Source organism: Schistocerca serialis, chromosome 9 (genome assembly GCF_023864345.2).
Source record: "Schistocerca serialis cubense isolate TAMUIC-IGC-003099 chromosome 9, iqSchSeri2.2, whole genome shotgun sequence".
NCBI classification, from domain to species: domain Eukaryota; kingdom Metazoa; phylum Arthropoda; class Insecta; order Orthoptera; family Acrididae; genus Schistocerca; species Schistocerca serialis.
This window is the reverse complement of record NC_064646.1, coordinates 284717359-284733333: the sequence shown is the minus strand read 5'-3', so window position 1 is coordinate 284733333 and position 15975 is coordinate 284717359.

The window sequence follows — 15975 nt, the reverse complement described above, 5'->3', positions numbered from 1 at the left end:
ATCCACCTATTTCCTACAATACATAACCTAAAGCTTCAGAGATTAACGCTATTGTAGTCAAATAGAGACAATGACATTTCTTTATTAGTACAGAAAATATATTGATTGAAGAACAGTTGAGAGTACAATTACATACAACTGTATATGCATTTTTTCGCGTGAGAATTAGCGCGGAATTAAAGTCTAAAGAGTGAAAATTTGAGTTTGATAACTGCAGTGGCATAAGGATTTATATAACGGAGGGTCAAAACAATAAGGAAATGTCATTCGAAAATCAAAATGCCAATGTAGTGGATGTTCATTTACAAATTGCAGCAATGAGTGTTTTGCAACCGTTTAGCGGTGATTGTTTGGATGCTGGGCGCGACATGCCATTGTTGCATTCGACACCCGTGAATACAGAACATTTAATTACAAGCAATACGTTGATTACAGTAGATGTAACTAATGGCGCCTCGAGGCAAGATAATATTTTAAATGAGAGCAGTACGCATGGTACAGACGCAGATTCTGACAGGAGTAGGCCGGAAGTGAATAGGGAAGATATGCGAGCCTTATTTCGAGCCTTAACAGAAACCATACAAACAAGCATGAATAGAATGAAAGCAGACATAAATTCAAAAATGTCGGGTTTAGAGACTAAAATGTCAATTTTACCAACGATACAAGCAGACATGACTAATATGAAAGCAGACATGATCACAGTAAAGTCCGAGATCGGGAAGGTTAATACAAACATGACACACATTTCAGACGAGGTAAAAAATTTGCGTACAGAACTCAATGGTTGGGACACGTTCACACAGCAGATTTCGCAAATCTCCACGGAGGTGGATAGGAAAATTAATGAGCAACTACAAATTTCGGTTCACGATATGGGTGAGAAATTAAAAAAGGTTCAAATGGCTCTGAGAACTTTGGGACTTAACATCTATGGTCATCAGTCCCCCAGAACTTAGAACTACTTAAACCTAACTAACCTAAGAACACCACACATATCCATGCCCGAGGCAGGATTCGAACCTGCGACCGTAGCAGTCGTGCGGTTCCGGACTGAGCACCTAGAACCGCTAGACCACCGCGGCCGGCGAGAAATTAAATGGCATAATGGGCGAAAAATTTGAAACACTAACACACACGTATCGACAGGAGCTATCCGGAATTAGAGAAACCCAAGAGAATTTACAGGCTATGCAAAAGAATACCCGGGTCAACTTAGGCAATGTACAATCAGAAGTAGCGAAACTACATTCTTTCTGTGACGACTTGCCAGAAAATGTAGAAAAAATCACATTGGAGATAGGATTACTCAAGTTAGAACACAAGAGAATTAACTCAGACATTGTGCAGCGTTATGAATCGGTAAAGAGCAATGCAAAGGACGAAAATACAACGTTCGCAGAAAAATGCGTACGTGAACAGCGTACTTTGTGGAAGCGGTTGTTGTTGTTGTTGTGGTCTTCAGTCCTGAGACTGGTTTGATGCAGCTCTCCATGCTACTCTATCCTGTGCAAGCTTCTTCATCTCCCAGTACCTACTGCAACCTACATCCTTCTGAATCTGCTTAGTGTATTCATCTCTTGGTCTCCCCCATGATTTTTACCCTCCACGCTGCCCTCAAATACTAAATTGGTGATCCCTTGATCCCTCAGAACATGTCCTACCAACCGATCCCTTCTTCTGGTCAAGTTGTGCCACAAACTTCTCTTCTCCCTAATCCTATTCAATACTTCCTCATTAGTTATGTGATCTACCCATCTAATCTTCAGCATTCTTCTGTAGCACCACATTTCAAAAGCTTCTATTCTCTTCTTGTCCAAACTATTTACCGTCCATGTTTCACTTCCATACATGCCTACACTCCATACAAATACTTCCAGAAATAACTTCCTGACACTTAAATCTATACTCGATGTTAACAAATTTCTCTTCTTCAGAAACGCTTTCCTTGCCATTGCCAGTCTACATTTTATATCCTCTCTACTTCGTCCATCATCAGTTATTTTGCTCCCCAAATAGCAAAACTCCTTTACTACTTTAAGTGTCTCATTTCCTAATCTAATACCCTCACCATCACCCGACTTAACTCGACTACATTCCATTATCCTCGTTTTGCTTCTGTTGATGTTCATCTTATATCCTCCCTTCAAGACACCATCCATTCCGTTCAACTACTCTTCCAAGTCCTTTGCTGTCTCTGACAGAATTACAATGTCATCGGCGAACCTCAAAGTTTTTATTTCTTCTCCATGGATTTTAATACCTACTCCAAATTTTTCTTTTGTTTCCTTTACTGCTTGCTCAATATACAGATTGAATAACATCGGGGAGGGGCTACAACCCTGTCTTACTCCCTTCCCAACCACTGCTTCCCTTTCATGTCCCTCAACTCTTATAACTGCCATCTGGTTTCTGTACAAATTGTAAATAGCCTTTCGCTCCCTGTATTCTACCCCTGCCACCTTTAGAACTTGAAAGAGAGTATTCCAGTCAACATTGTCAAAAGCTTTCTCTAAGTCTACAAATGCTAGAAACGTAGGTTAGCCTTTCCTTAATCTTTCTTCTAAGATAAGTCGTAAGGTCAGTATTGCTTCACGTGTTCCAGTATTTCTACGGAATCCAAACTGATCTTCCCCGAGGTCAGCTTCTACTAGTTTTTCCATTCGTCTGTAAAGAATTCGTGTTAGTACTTTGCAGCTGTGGCTTATTAAACTGATTGTTCAGTAATTTTCACATCTGTCAACACCTGCTTTCTTTGGAATTGGAATTATTATATTCTTCTTGAAGTCTGAGGGTATTTCGCCTGTTTCATACATCTTGCTCACCAGATGGTAGAGTTTTGTCAGGACTGGCTCTCCCAAGGCCGTCAGTAGTTCCAATGGAATGTTGTCTACTCCGGGGGCCTTGTTTCGACTCAGGTCCTTCAGTGCTCTGTCAAACTCTTCACGCAGTATCTTATCTCCCATTTCATCTTCATCTACATCCTCTTCCATTTCCATAATATTGTCCTCAAGTGCATCGCCCTTGTATAGACCCTCTATATACTCCTTCCACCTTTCTGCTTTCCCTTCTTTGCTTAGAACTGGGTTTCCATCTGAGCTCTTGATGTTCATACATGTGGTTCTCTTATCTCCAAAGGTCTCTTTAATTTTCCTGTAGGCAGTATCTATCTTACCCCTAGTGAGATAAGCCTCTACATCCTTACATTTGTCCTCTAGCCATCCCTGCTTAGCCATTTTGCACTTCCTGTCGATCTCATTTTTGAGACGTTTGTATTCCTTTTTGCCTGCTTCATTTACTGCATTTTTATATTTTCTCCTTTCATCAATTAAATTCAATATTTCTTCTGTTACCCAAGGATTTCTACTAACCCTCTTCTTTTTACCTACTTGATCGTCTGCTGCCTTCACTACTTCATCCCTCAGAGCTACCCATTCGTCTTCTACTGTATTTCTTTCTCCATTCCTGTCAACTGTTCCCTTATGCTGCCCCTGAAACTCTGTACAACCACTGGTTTAGTTAGTTTATCCAGGTCGCATCTCCTTAAATTCGCACCTTTTTGCAATTTCTTCAGTTTTAATCTACAGTTCATAACCAATAGATTGTGGTCAAAGTCCACATCCGCCCCTGGAAATATCCTACAATTTAAAGCCTGGTTCCTAAATCTAATCTATCCGATACCTTTTAGTATCTCCAGGATTCTTCCATGTATACAACCTTCTTTTATAATTCTTGAAACAAGTGTTAGCTATGATTAAGTTATGCTCTGTGCAAAATTCTACCAGACGGCTTCCTCTTTCATTTCTTAGCCCCAATCCATATTCACCTACTATGTTTCCTTCTCTCCTTTTTCCTACTGTCGAATTCCAGTCACCAATGACTATTAAATTTTCGTCGCCCTTCACTACCTGAATAATTTCTTTTATCTCATTATACATGTCTTCAATTTCTTCGTCATCTGCAGAGCTAGTTGGCATATAAACTTGTACTACTCTACTAGTCATGGGCTTCGTGTCTATCTTGGCCACTAAAATACGTTCACTATGCTGTTTGTAGTAGCTTACCTGCACTCCTATTTTTTTATTCATTATTAAACCTACTCCTGCATTACCCCTATTTGATTTTGTATTTATAACCCTGTATTCACCTGACCAAAATTCTTGTTCCTCCTGCCACCGAACATCACTAATTCCCACTATATCCAACTTTAACCTATCCATTTCCCTTTTTAAATTTTCTAACCTACCTGCTCGATTAAGGGATTTGACATTCCACGCTCCGATCCGTAGAATGCCAGTTTTCTTTCTCCTGATAATGATGTCCTCCTGAGTTTCCCCTTTTTTTCAGCCGTTCGCAAGTACCACAACACCAAGGCCGTTTTGGTTAGTGTTACAAGGCCAGATCAGTCAATCATCGAGACTGTTGCCCCTGCAAACTACTGAAAAGGCTGCTGCCCCTCTTCAGGAACCACACGTTTGTCTGGCCTCTCAACAGATACCCCTCCGCTGTGGTTGCACCTACGGTACGGCTATCTGTATCGTTGAGGCACGCAAGCCTCCCCACCAACTGCAAGGTCCATGGTTCACGGCGCGGTAGGGGGGGGGGGGGGGGGGCAACACCATATGATTCAAAATTCTGGGGGCTAAAAAGCTATTTTGAAAAATACCTGAACAAGACCCGTTACTGGAATAATCCGATATCTCATGTCGATGTATTGAAAATCTTAAAGAACAAGTTACCTGCAAATGTTAGGGATAAATTAGTAACGGTTCCCGAATATGATCTCGAGTATTTTCTTTCAGTGCTCGACTCAATAGATCTGATTCATGAGCATGGGCAAGCCACGCCATGTTGTCATAACGGTAATGAACACAACCCAAACGGGCAGAACTACGGTAACGGCAATGGCTTTGGAAATTATAACTGTCGTGTGCGTATGAATGAATGGCTTCCGTATGCACCGCCGCGTCACAACGGAAATCCGTACAATCGGTCTGCCCATCAGCCACAGGGTGACCGAGGATACGAAACTAAATATCAGCCCCATAGGTACGGTAATGGCTAAGACAATAGAAAATCGAGGGAAAACTTCGACAATAGTCGACAAGGAAATGCAAATTATCAGGAACGCAATATGCAACACAGGGATCCGAGAGATAACAGGCATCCTGTACTGTCAAATCGAAACAACCGGGACACGAACTTGCGAGCACGCAAACATACGGTAAACATAGTAGAAGTGACGGCAGAAAATGAAACAATACCTTTACCGGCGCCAGGAAACAATAATCGAGCGTGACTAGAGAAAGAAGGTAATGAACTGTCAGTGTGCCACAGTACTAATATGAGCGACTTAAACACTACAACGAAGAGGAACGGAAGGGAGGAAGCAGACACTGAAACAAACCTACACATACAGCATATCCGGAATCTATTTTTAAGGTATGATAAGGACGCAGAAATGAAAGAAGACTTGTTTATCGAAGAGAAAGAAACATCACTCAAGGTAAGTGAAATCATTCAAGCAACAGTGAAGGTAAAGGTGGGAAACATAGATGTACTAGTTGTTTTGGATACTGGCGCGTCGACAAGCCTAATGTCTACTAGCTTGTTCAAAGAGATAGCGAGGGAAGTAAATGTTCCCACACTACCTGTAGAGAACTGTAAGATCGTAACGGCGATGGGAAGTAAAACTAAAGTTATAAAATTACAGGCCAGCATACACATTAGCATATGTGATGTCATTTTGCAGTGTACTTTCTTGTTGGTAGACAAACTTATAGTGACTCTATACTTGGTATGGAGGTGTTCAGAAGATATGGGATAAAAATAGATATCGGCAGCGGGGAATGTCAATTTCATGCAGGGGAACGCACACTGACTGTGGACTTGATAAGAACTACAATGACAAATCAGATTAGGCCGATACCAGACATTAAACTTGTCTACCCTCAAACCTTAATGGCAAAGGAGATGGAACTTGATGACGCTGGTAGGGAGATCCTCGATGAGCAAATAGTAGACAGTAAAATAAGTAAATCCACTTGTCTTAACAATGAACAGCGAAATCAACTGACAAAATTAGTCTTCAAATATCATAACATTTTTCGTAAACAACCTAGTGTTATTAAGGGATATGAGTATAAAATGGAAGTATACCCGCATGAAACATATTGTAGAACTTCATATGGCACCCGTTGGGCAAAGAAAGAGGCAGTAAAACAAGAAATAGAGCGTATGAATAGGTGGAGGGTTATTGAAACATTGCACTCACCTTACTGCAGTCCGATTCTCGCAGTTGGTAAAACTGTCGGAACGGTGCGGTTGGTGTTACACGCGAGGGAAATAAACAAAATCATCGTTCCTATAAGAAAAAGGCCAGAGAATCTAGAAGAGCCGTTATTAAAGTTTCATGGCGTTAAGTATTTAACATCCCTTGTTTTGAAAGCTTCGTACTGGCAAATTTTATTACATGATGAGAGTAGAAAGTATACAGCTTTCATAAATGCCGGGAGGAGCTACCAATTTAGGGTGCTGCCTTTCGGATTAAACGTGAGCGTTGGTGTATTTATTGAAGCATTAGACAGGGTACTTGGATGGGAACTGCTTAGCCAGGTTACACTCTACGTTGATGATCTATTAATTGCAACTCAAACATGAGATGAACATGTAAGTATTTTGGAAAAGGTTTTTCAAAAATTTGCTGAATACAATGTCACAGTTAACTTTAAAAAGTCTGAATTCGGAAAGGAAAAAATAAAATTCTTGGGGCATATTATTTCATAAGTAGGAATTCTACCTGACCCCTGTAAACTAAATGCGATACGGAATTTCGCAACACCCTATACTAAGAAACAATTAAAAGCTTTTCTAGGAATGGCCTCGTTTTTCAGGAAGTTTCTGCCACAACAATTGTTGAACAGTAGTTCACTATTAAACTTACTGCGTATAAACCACAGTTGGTTGTGGACTAAAGAATGTGAAAATGATTTTCAGCAGATTAAGCAGGCGCTGATTAACGCACCTATCCTGAAACACCCAAATATGGAATTGGATTTTTGTTTAAGCACCGATGCTAGTTATCAGGGGCTCGGTGCGTGCCTGTTTTAAATAATAAGAAAGGATGGTAAGGAAGAAGTCAATGTAATCAGTTTTGCCAGTAGAACCCTCACAGAATGTGAAAGATCTTATTCCGTAACTGAGCTAGAAGCGTTAGAGGTAGTTTGGGCATTTCGTAAATTTCAATATTACCTTTGGGGAAAACATACCAAAGTTTACTGTGATCATCAAGCCTTGTCCTTTCTTCTTACGTGCAAGTTGTTACATAAGAGAATAGCGAGGTGGTGCATGTATGTCCAAGAGTTTTATTTTGAGATAGTTTACATAAAAGGGGAACAGAATGTTTTGGCAGATGCACTATCACAGTTACCTCAAGGTCTTACCGATTTCCACGAGTTAGAGGAACAAACATCAGACTTCAAGGTGCTTTTAATAAATGATGGAACTTTTAAACCATATTATATTAAAATGTGCAAAAACATGCAACGTTTACAGGAAGAAGACCCGAGATGGATCAAGGTAAGAAAAAAGTTGCAAGCTAGAACACACGAACGTCTAGAGCAGTATTACATTATACATAATGGCGTCCTCTTTCACAGAAGAGATCGACGAATGGATAAGTGGTGTGTGTGCATACCTCAGGAATATGTGGAAAACTTAGTTCAACACACGCACCGCACATGGGGACACTATGGAGTGCTAAAGTGTGCCGCCAAAATTTCTACGTATTGTTATTTCCCTAATATGAGGCGACATATAGAGCAAGTAATCAGACGCTGTACGGTGTGTCAAAAGGTCAAACATCAGAATAGGACATGTCTTAAAGTACTACACCCAATAATACCAAAGCAGCCAAGGGATCTTGTATCTATTGACGCCGCAGGACCTTATCCCCAAGCCCGCGGCGGGGTTAAATACATCGTAGCCCTGTATGATGTTTTTAGTTAGTATCTCCAGCTGTACGCAGTCAAAACAGTTAGGTCAGGGCCAATTATAAGGCGAATTGTGGAAGACTACATGCCTCGCATTGGGAAACCACACGCAGTCTTAACTGATAATGCATCAAATTTTACATGTGACCAATGGAAATCCTTTTTAAAAACAAAAAATATATGTCATATTTTAGTATCCAAGTTCCACTCGGAAGCAAGTCCCGTCGAACGGTGCTTCCGTGAATTTAATAGGTTTATCCGCACGTATATACCACAGAACCAAAGGAAATGGATAGTACACCTGTGTCCGTTTCAGCACATAGTAAATCACCTACCACACACATCAACAGGGCACACACCGGCCGAACTAATGTTTGAAAAGGTGGAGCTAGATGAATGGGCAAAACTGATACCTAAATTACGGCACACCCGAGACGTAGCCTTAGATGAGAAAGTACGGCGAGCGCTAATAACATTGGAACAGCAAGCTCAAATAAGGAAAGGAATCGACGACAGGAAATTGAAAAACTTAACAGAATTCCAGATTGGACAGGAAGTACTACTAAGAGCGCATCCGAAATCATCGAAATTAAATGCATTGAATAAAAAATGGCAATTATAGTATGTTGGTCCGTATATCGTTGTTGACAAGTCACATCCGGGGTGCTACTTGATAGGAAATATAAAAAATGGTAAAATAAAAGGCATGTATCCACATAAATATTTGCGGAAATTTACTAAATGAAAATTCAAATCTCATTCTGTCCTTATCTGTTGCATCAGTAAAACGCAAGAAGGTAGGAGGTTTGTCGCTCTTTGACGAATAAACCGACTGGCACTCGGTTCCTCTCCAGCTAGGGGGTACAATATTTCCGGTGCCCTCTCCCTCCTCTACTATCCTGTTTAGCCAATAAGGAATGTTCGACTTTCTTCTACTATCTAACATGCAGAGAATAAGATGCAGCCAAGTGAAAATAAATTATCCTTGTATTTTGATATTGTGCTTTCTTAAGACATAATTCACAGCGCGCGAGCTTTAAGCGAGAGGCATGAGCGATGAGGTATACCGAGCCGTGCTGCCGCGCTTAAAGCAGAGCGTACTTCAACAATTATATACGAAGCGGCTAACAGCTGATCGTAGGGGCCAAGTAGGCAAAGTTCAGTGCCCCCTGTACGATGTGCAAAGACACACTGCGCACCGAGACGGAAACCATTTTACAAGTTAAGTGAATCGGCACTCTCGGCGCGCAGCCAACTGGACAAAATAGGAGCAATAGGAAATGGAGTATCTATCAGCTAATTACTATGACGTAAATCAAACACACAAAGAAGACGAATAGAGACATTTATTCCAAAGTCGTAGGCTAAACTGTAAAGAGCACTAATTTTAAGAGTATATCATTAGTTTAAACATACGTACTTTTAAGAAAATGAGCGCATTGACGCAAGTAAACTATAAGGAGCGTAGAATACGCAAAAGTTTTGAACTTAAGATATGCTATTCAATGTACATAGCTAGAAATAAGTATAAGTATTCAAAGGAGAAGAGAATATACAAAGGAATAAACTATCCTAATATACACAACAGGATCAAGACAAGTTGAAAAGAGAAGCAACAACATGTACACTTGAAAGAACGCGATTAGCATCTAATTTAAGATCTAAACGACTTACATACAACACATAAGTGAGCGACGATGTGAAAGGCAGAATGAGATATGTTGTTGTTATTGTGGTCTTTAGTCCTGAGACTGGTTTTATGCAGCTCTCCATGCTACTCTATCCTGTGCAAGCTTCTTCATCTCCCAGTACCTGCTGCAGCCTACATCCTTCTGAATCTGTTTAGTGTATTCATCTCATGGTCTCCCTCTACGATTTTTACCCTCCACGCTGTCCTCCAATACTAAATTGGTGACCCCTCGATGTCTCAGAACATGTCCTACCAACCGAGTTGTGCCACAAGCTCCTCTTCTCACCAATTCTATTCAATACCTCCTCATTAGTTATGTGATCCACCCATCTAATCTTCAGCATTCTTCTGTAGCATCACATTTCGAAAGCTTCTATTCTCTTTTTGTCTAAACTATCTATCGTCCACATTTCACTTCCATACATGGCTACACTCCATACAAATACTTTCAGAAACGACTTCCTGACATTTAAATCTTTGCATTGCCAGTCTACATTTTATATCCTCTCTACTTCGACTATCATCAGTTATTTTGCTCCCCAAATAGCAAACTTTCTTTTCTACTTTAGATGTCTCATTTCCTAATCTAATTCCCTCAGCATCACCCGACTTAATTCGACTACATTCCATTATCCTCGTTTCGCTTTTGTTGATGTTAATCTTGTACCTTTCTTTCAAGACACTGTCCATTCCGTTCAACTGCTCTTCCAAGTCCTTTGCTGTCTCTGACAGAATTACAATGTCATCGGCGAACCTCAAAGTTTTTATTTCTTCTCCATGGATTTTAATACCTACTCCGCACTTTTCTTTTGTTTCCTTTATTGCTTGCTAAATATACAGATTGAATAACATCGAGAGGCAACAACCCTGTCTCACTCCCTTCCCAACCACTGCTTCCCTTTCATGCCCCTCGACTGTTATAACTGCCATCTGGTTTCTGTACAATTTGTAAATAGCCTTTCGCTCCCTGTATTTTACCCCTGCCACCTTGAGAATCTGAAAGAGAGTGTTCCAGTCAACATTGTCAAAAGCTTTCTCTTACAAATGCTAGAAACGTAGGTTTCCTTAATCTTTCTTCTAAGATAAGTCGTAAGGTCAGTATTGCCTCACGTGTTCCAACATTTCTACGGAATCCAAACTGATCTTCCCCGAGGTCGGCTTCTATCAGTTTTTCCATTCGTCTGTAAAGAATTCGCGTTAGTATTTTGCAGCTGTGACTTATTAAACTGATAGTTCGGTAATTTTCACATCTGTCAACACCTGCTTTCTTTGGGATTGGAATTATTATATTTTTCTTGAAGTCTGAGGATATTTCGCCTGTCTCGTAAATCTTGCTCACCAGATGGTAGAGTTTTGTCAGGACTGGCTCTCCCAAGGCTGTCAGTAGTTCTAATGGAATGTTTTCTACTCCGGGGGCCTTGTTTCGACTCAGGTCCTTCAGTGCTCTGTCAAACTCTTCACGCAGTATCATATCTCCCATTTCATCTTCATCTACATCCTTTTCCATTTCCATAATGTTGTCCTCAAGTACATCATCCTTGTATAGACCCTCTATATACTCCTTCCACCTTTCTGCTTTCCCTTCTTTGCTTAGGACTGTGTTTCCATCTAAGCTCTTGATATTCATACAAGTGGCTCTCTTTTCTCCAAAGGTCTCTTTAATTTTCCTGTAGGCAGTATCTATCTTACCCCTCGTGAGATAAGCCTCTACATCCTTACATTTGTCCTCTAGCTATCCCTGCTTAGCCATTTTGCACTTCCTGTCGATATCAGTATTGAGACGTTTGTATTCCTTTTTACCTGCTTCATTTACTGAATTTACTGAATGAGATATACACATAGAAAAATGCGTGTGACTGAGCGTGTGACTGAGACGTACACTATAAAATAATGTACAAGATTTAGCGAGAGGAGCAGTTGTGCACTTATAGAACTACACTTCTTTACAGACAACATTATAAGTAGTGAGCTTAATGTACAGGGAGAATACATATACACAAATTTGCTATTACAGAACTCACTTATGTTACTTGCTATTAATTACACGACACCTTATAGTATAAGCAGCAAAATAAAGCTGTGAATGTGAATTGAGCAACACGCGGGGGCTAAGCTAAGTAAATACAAAAACCAACCAATACGCACACAACGTAATTACGTGAACTTAAAACAAAATAACTGAGGTAAGTACTGTATGTTTAAAAAGTGATGTGGAGAAATAGATGAAAATTCACTGCTGGATAATATTTTGAAGTAGATAGAGTGTGATAGGTTTTATTAGAGTCGATTGAAGGTATTAATTAGTTATTCTACGTTTGTGGTGACGTACCATGGATAGAATGAATCTAGGAAGAGAATGAATCTGTATTAGAGTAATATGAGTTAATTTATATTTGTGGGAAGAAATAAATAGGACGGTGGTTATAGTGTGAGAACCCTGTAGGTAGGACATGGGTATAAATGACGATTTATGTGGGACTTTTAATGAATAATTATATGGGTATACGGCGTTGAATATGAAGATTAATATTACAAGGGTACCTAGGAAAGGGCCACGAAGCCAACGTAAAAAAGAATACACCATATAGTTTTAGGTCTTAGAATGAATGGTTGTATGAGTGTGGAAAGCGAAGTATGATGATGCATGTACGGTAAGTAATTATGAAAACGAACATCACGAAGAAGCAGTGAAGAGTATAGAAGAAACAGTGAAGTCGATAGTAACAATGGTACATGATACATTTAAAACACACCACAGCACAGTGATTTGCTACACAGACATCAGAATGTAAAACAACCTAGTATGAAAAATATTGCGTTAGCGACTAACTGTTACAGCTCGAGAAACTGTAAGGTGAATATAAATGACAATATGATACACGATTCGTATGATGAATGAACACAAAATGCAGTGAAACAATATTTTTTACACTGAGTTCTTGACACACGCAGGAGCGAAAGCATTACTTTAGCATAAGCGCGTTCTTATTTAGCGGTAATGAATTATGAGTGGAATTGCACCTGGCAAAAATACGGTAAAATTATCGGTCACACGTCACAAAGGTAAACATGTACATGTCGTCGCATCAATAAGGCAGAAATATGGCTTGAAATATGTCTTCACGAATGTGGAATATTACGACGATTGACAAGCAGGGATGAAGTCAGGATTGTCAAGGGATAAAACATCCCCCACACTTGCCCACAAACGAGCACTTGTAAATATTATACACAGTATGAAGATTTATCAAATGCCAAGGATAGAATACGTACACTAACGACGCACTACAAATAGCAATCGTAGCTTGATCTCTGAAGCAGACCTTAACAAATCCTGTTTTCCGTGTAGTGAGTAGTACTGGAACGTATTTTCTGTGTGTATTTGTGAAGGTAAAAACGCGCAGGAGGTCGGGCCTGCAAGTCAAGAGAAAAGCAAAAATTCAGAACAAATGAGAGATTCCTTCTAATTTACTTATTAGTGTGTAACATGATGCCTAACAAGGAACCCATATAGGAAATGTGAATGTGACTGGTACATTTATGTGTCAACTTTATTATTGCCAATGTCGATGTCTATGTAAAAATGTATGCAGTATTTTCTGTTGTTGTTGTGGATGTAAAAACGCGCAGGAGGTCGGTCCTGCAAGACAATAACAAGAAAGAGCAAACATTCAGAACAAATGCAACATTTTACTTAGTGGTGTGTCAGATGCTGCTTAACACAGAGTCAATTTACGAAATGTGAATGTGAATTGGACATTTATTTGCCAACTATATTATTGTTAATGTCGATGTCTATGTAAAATGTATGTATATACTCTTTTCTTCTTTTCTGTGTGTAGTTGTGGACGTAAAAACGCGCAGGAGGTCGATCCTGCAAGACAAGAACAGAAAATGCCAATATTCAGAATAAATGAAAGATACCTCCTGATTTACATATTAGTGTGTAAGAGGGTGCATGTCATGGAGTCCGTATATGAAATGTGAATGTGAATTGTAAATTTATGTGTCAATTCTTATTATTGTCAATATTTATGTCTACGTATGCACTATTTTCAATTTTATGTGAGATTTTATTCTTGAAAGAGAACAATTTATGTATGTATGTGAAGTGCAACGCGACGGACGAGTAAAATACTCGCACGTGTGAAGTGGTACAAAAATATTAAGGCCTCATATTACGGCTGAGCCGTAATATGAGTAAACGCTACAGTCTAGCAAAGTGAATACAGAGAGTGTGATGCGTGTGCTTCGGAGATATCAGAGGAAATCCGTATAACCACGAGTTGAGGTGTGAGAACCGCTGAACGACGGAAGATAATGCCGAATCCTGCAGTGCGGCTCTTATCTTCAATATTACTGGCCGAAAACCTCGCCCAAGCGCGAGATGAGGTATTGGTGTTCTTCGGGTTGAGCGTTGGAGCTGAATCCGTCGTATCCAGTCTCCGGAATGGAGGGCATATACAACACCGACTTCATGAACCTGGAGCGACATTACAGTGTGTGTGCGGGCAGTGCTGCTGCTCACGTGGCGCTTGCGTCACCGCGTCGGGGGTCTTTAAACAATGAGCTGCTGCTGGCCATAAGTGCAGCGAACAATGAGACAGCGTGTGCCGAAACCAATTCTTAAAATATAGGGAAAGGACAATTTAAGAAATGTAACATTTTCCCCCTGTTAATACTGCTTAACAAATATAAGGAGAAATAAGAGACTACAACGTTAGCACGTCATGGACGTGCGATATGTAATATGAATATATGTGAATGTAATTACGTGATATAAGTATATGTGAATGTATTTATATGTATGAATTTGTAATGGACAAGGAAATGAGCTTTGTAGATATACTTGTAGTAGCATAAGGGTATTAAATCTCCATTGACGTGCACCAAGTGACTGAACTATGAGCCCCAAGGTTAATAAGGCTTCTGTATATTGTCTCCCTAAATAAAGAGACTTATTTCAGACAGTATACAGTAGGGGGGCATTTGTGATAAACCTTTTACATTTCCTTTATGTTTTCGTCTTCTTTAAAGGCAAAGAGAGAATATGAAGCTGTAGCCCGTCATAGAGCCTATGCCGACCGTCATGTATTTTTGACTTTCAGTTGTTAAAAAACAGAAGAATTTTCTTGTACCAGCAGGAGGAAGGAAGGATTCGCGCTCACCTAGTGAACGAGTGAGAATCACGCCATTTTTAGCGAGTAATTGTAGACCGCCATCTTGGGGTCGCTATGAATAAGTGAGGAGTATGTATTTCATATGTGCACCGTTTAGGAAATTACAGTATTGTTTTATTAACAGAAAGGTCGTGTGAGTTGTTATTTCAAATAGTACGATAATTACAAAAACTGAAGGCCACCTGTGTACTTTGGAAAATTACGAAGATCCGATAAGCTCAGTGGGAACATGGTCAAGACTTCTAAGGTGAACACGGCGACCAAAGTAGCATTATAAAGAATGGTAAGCACAAATCTACAGCGGAGAAAGAAACTACTTCGCCCTGCAAAATAATATGAACTAATACGAACTTATTTCCAGGCATAGCTCAGCTTATTGTGCTTGTCATTCATGCCGAAAAATTAATAAAATTAATCTCATTACGAGGTGCATTCAAGTTCTAAGGCCTCCGATTTTTTTTCTCTGGACTGGAAAGAGATAATACAAACATGTGCATTGTTTTAAACTGAGGCCGCGTTCATTGTCAATACGTCCCAGAGATGGCAGCACTGTACGGCAGATAGAATTTTACCGCCAGCGGCGAGAATGAGAACTGTTTTAAATACTTAAAATGGCGACGTTTTCCTTACTTGAACAGCGTGCAATCATTCGTTTTCTGAATTTGTGTGGTGTGAAACCAACTGAAATTCATCGACAGTTGAAGGAGACATGTGGTGATGGAGTTATGGATGTGTCAAAAGTGCGTTCGTGGGCGCGACAGTTTAATGAAGGCAGAACATCGTGTGACAACAAACCGAAACAACCTCAGGCTCGCACAAGCCGGTCTGACGACATGATCGAAAAAGTGGAGAGAACTGTTTTGGGGGATCGCCGAATGACTGTTGAACAGATCACCTCCAGAGTTGGCATTTCTGTGGGTTCTGTGCACACAATCCTGCATGACGACCTGAAAATGCGAAAAGTGTCATCCAGGTGGGTGCCACGAATGCTGACAGACGACCACATGGCTGCCCGTGTGGCATGTTGCCAAGCAATGTTGACGCGCAACGACAGCATGAATGGGACTTTCTTTTCGTCGGTTGTGACAATGGATGAGACGAGGATGCCGTTTTT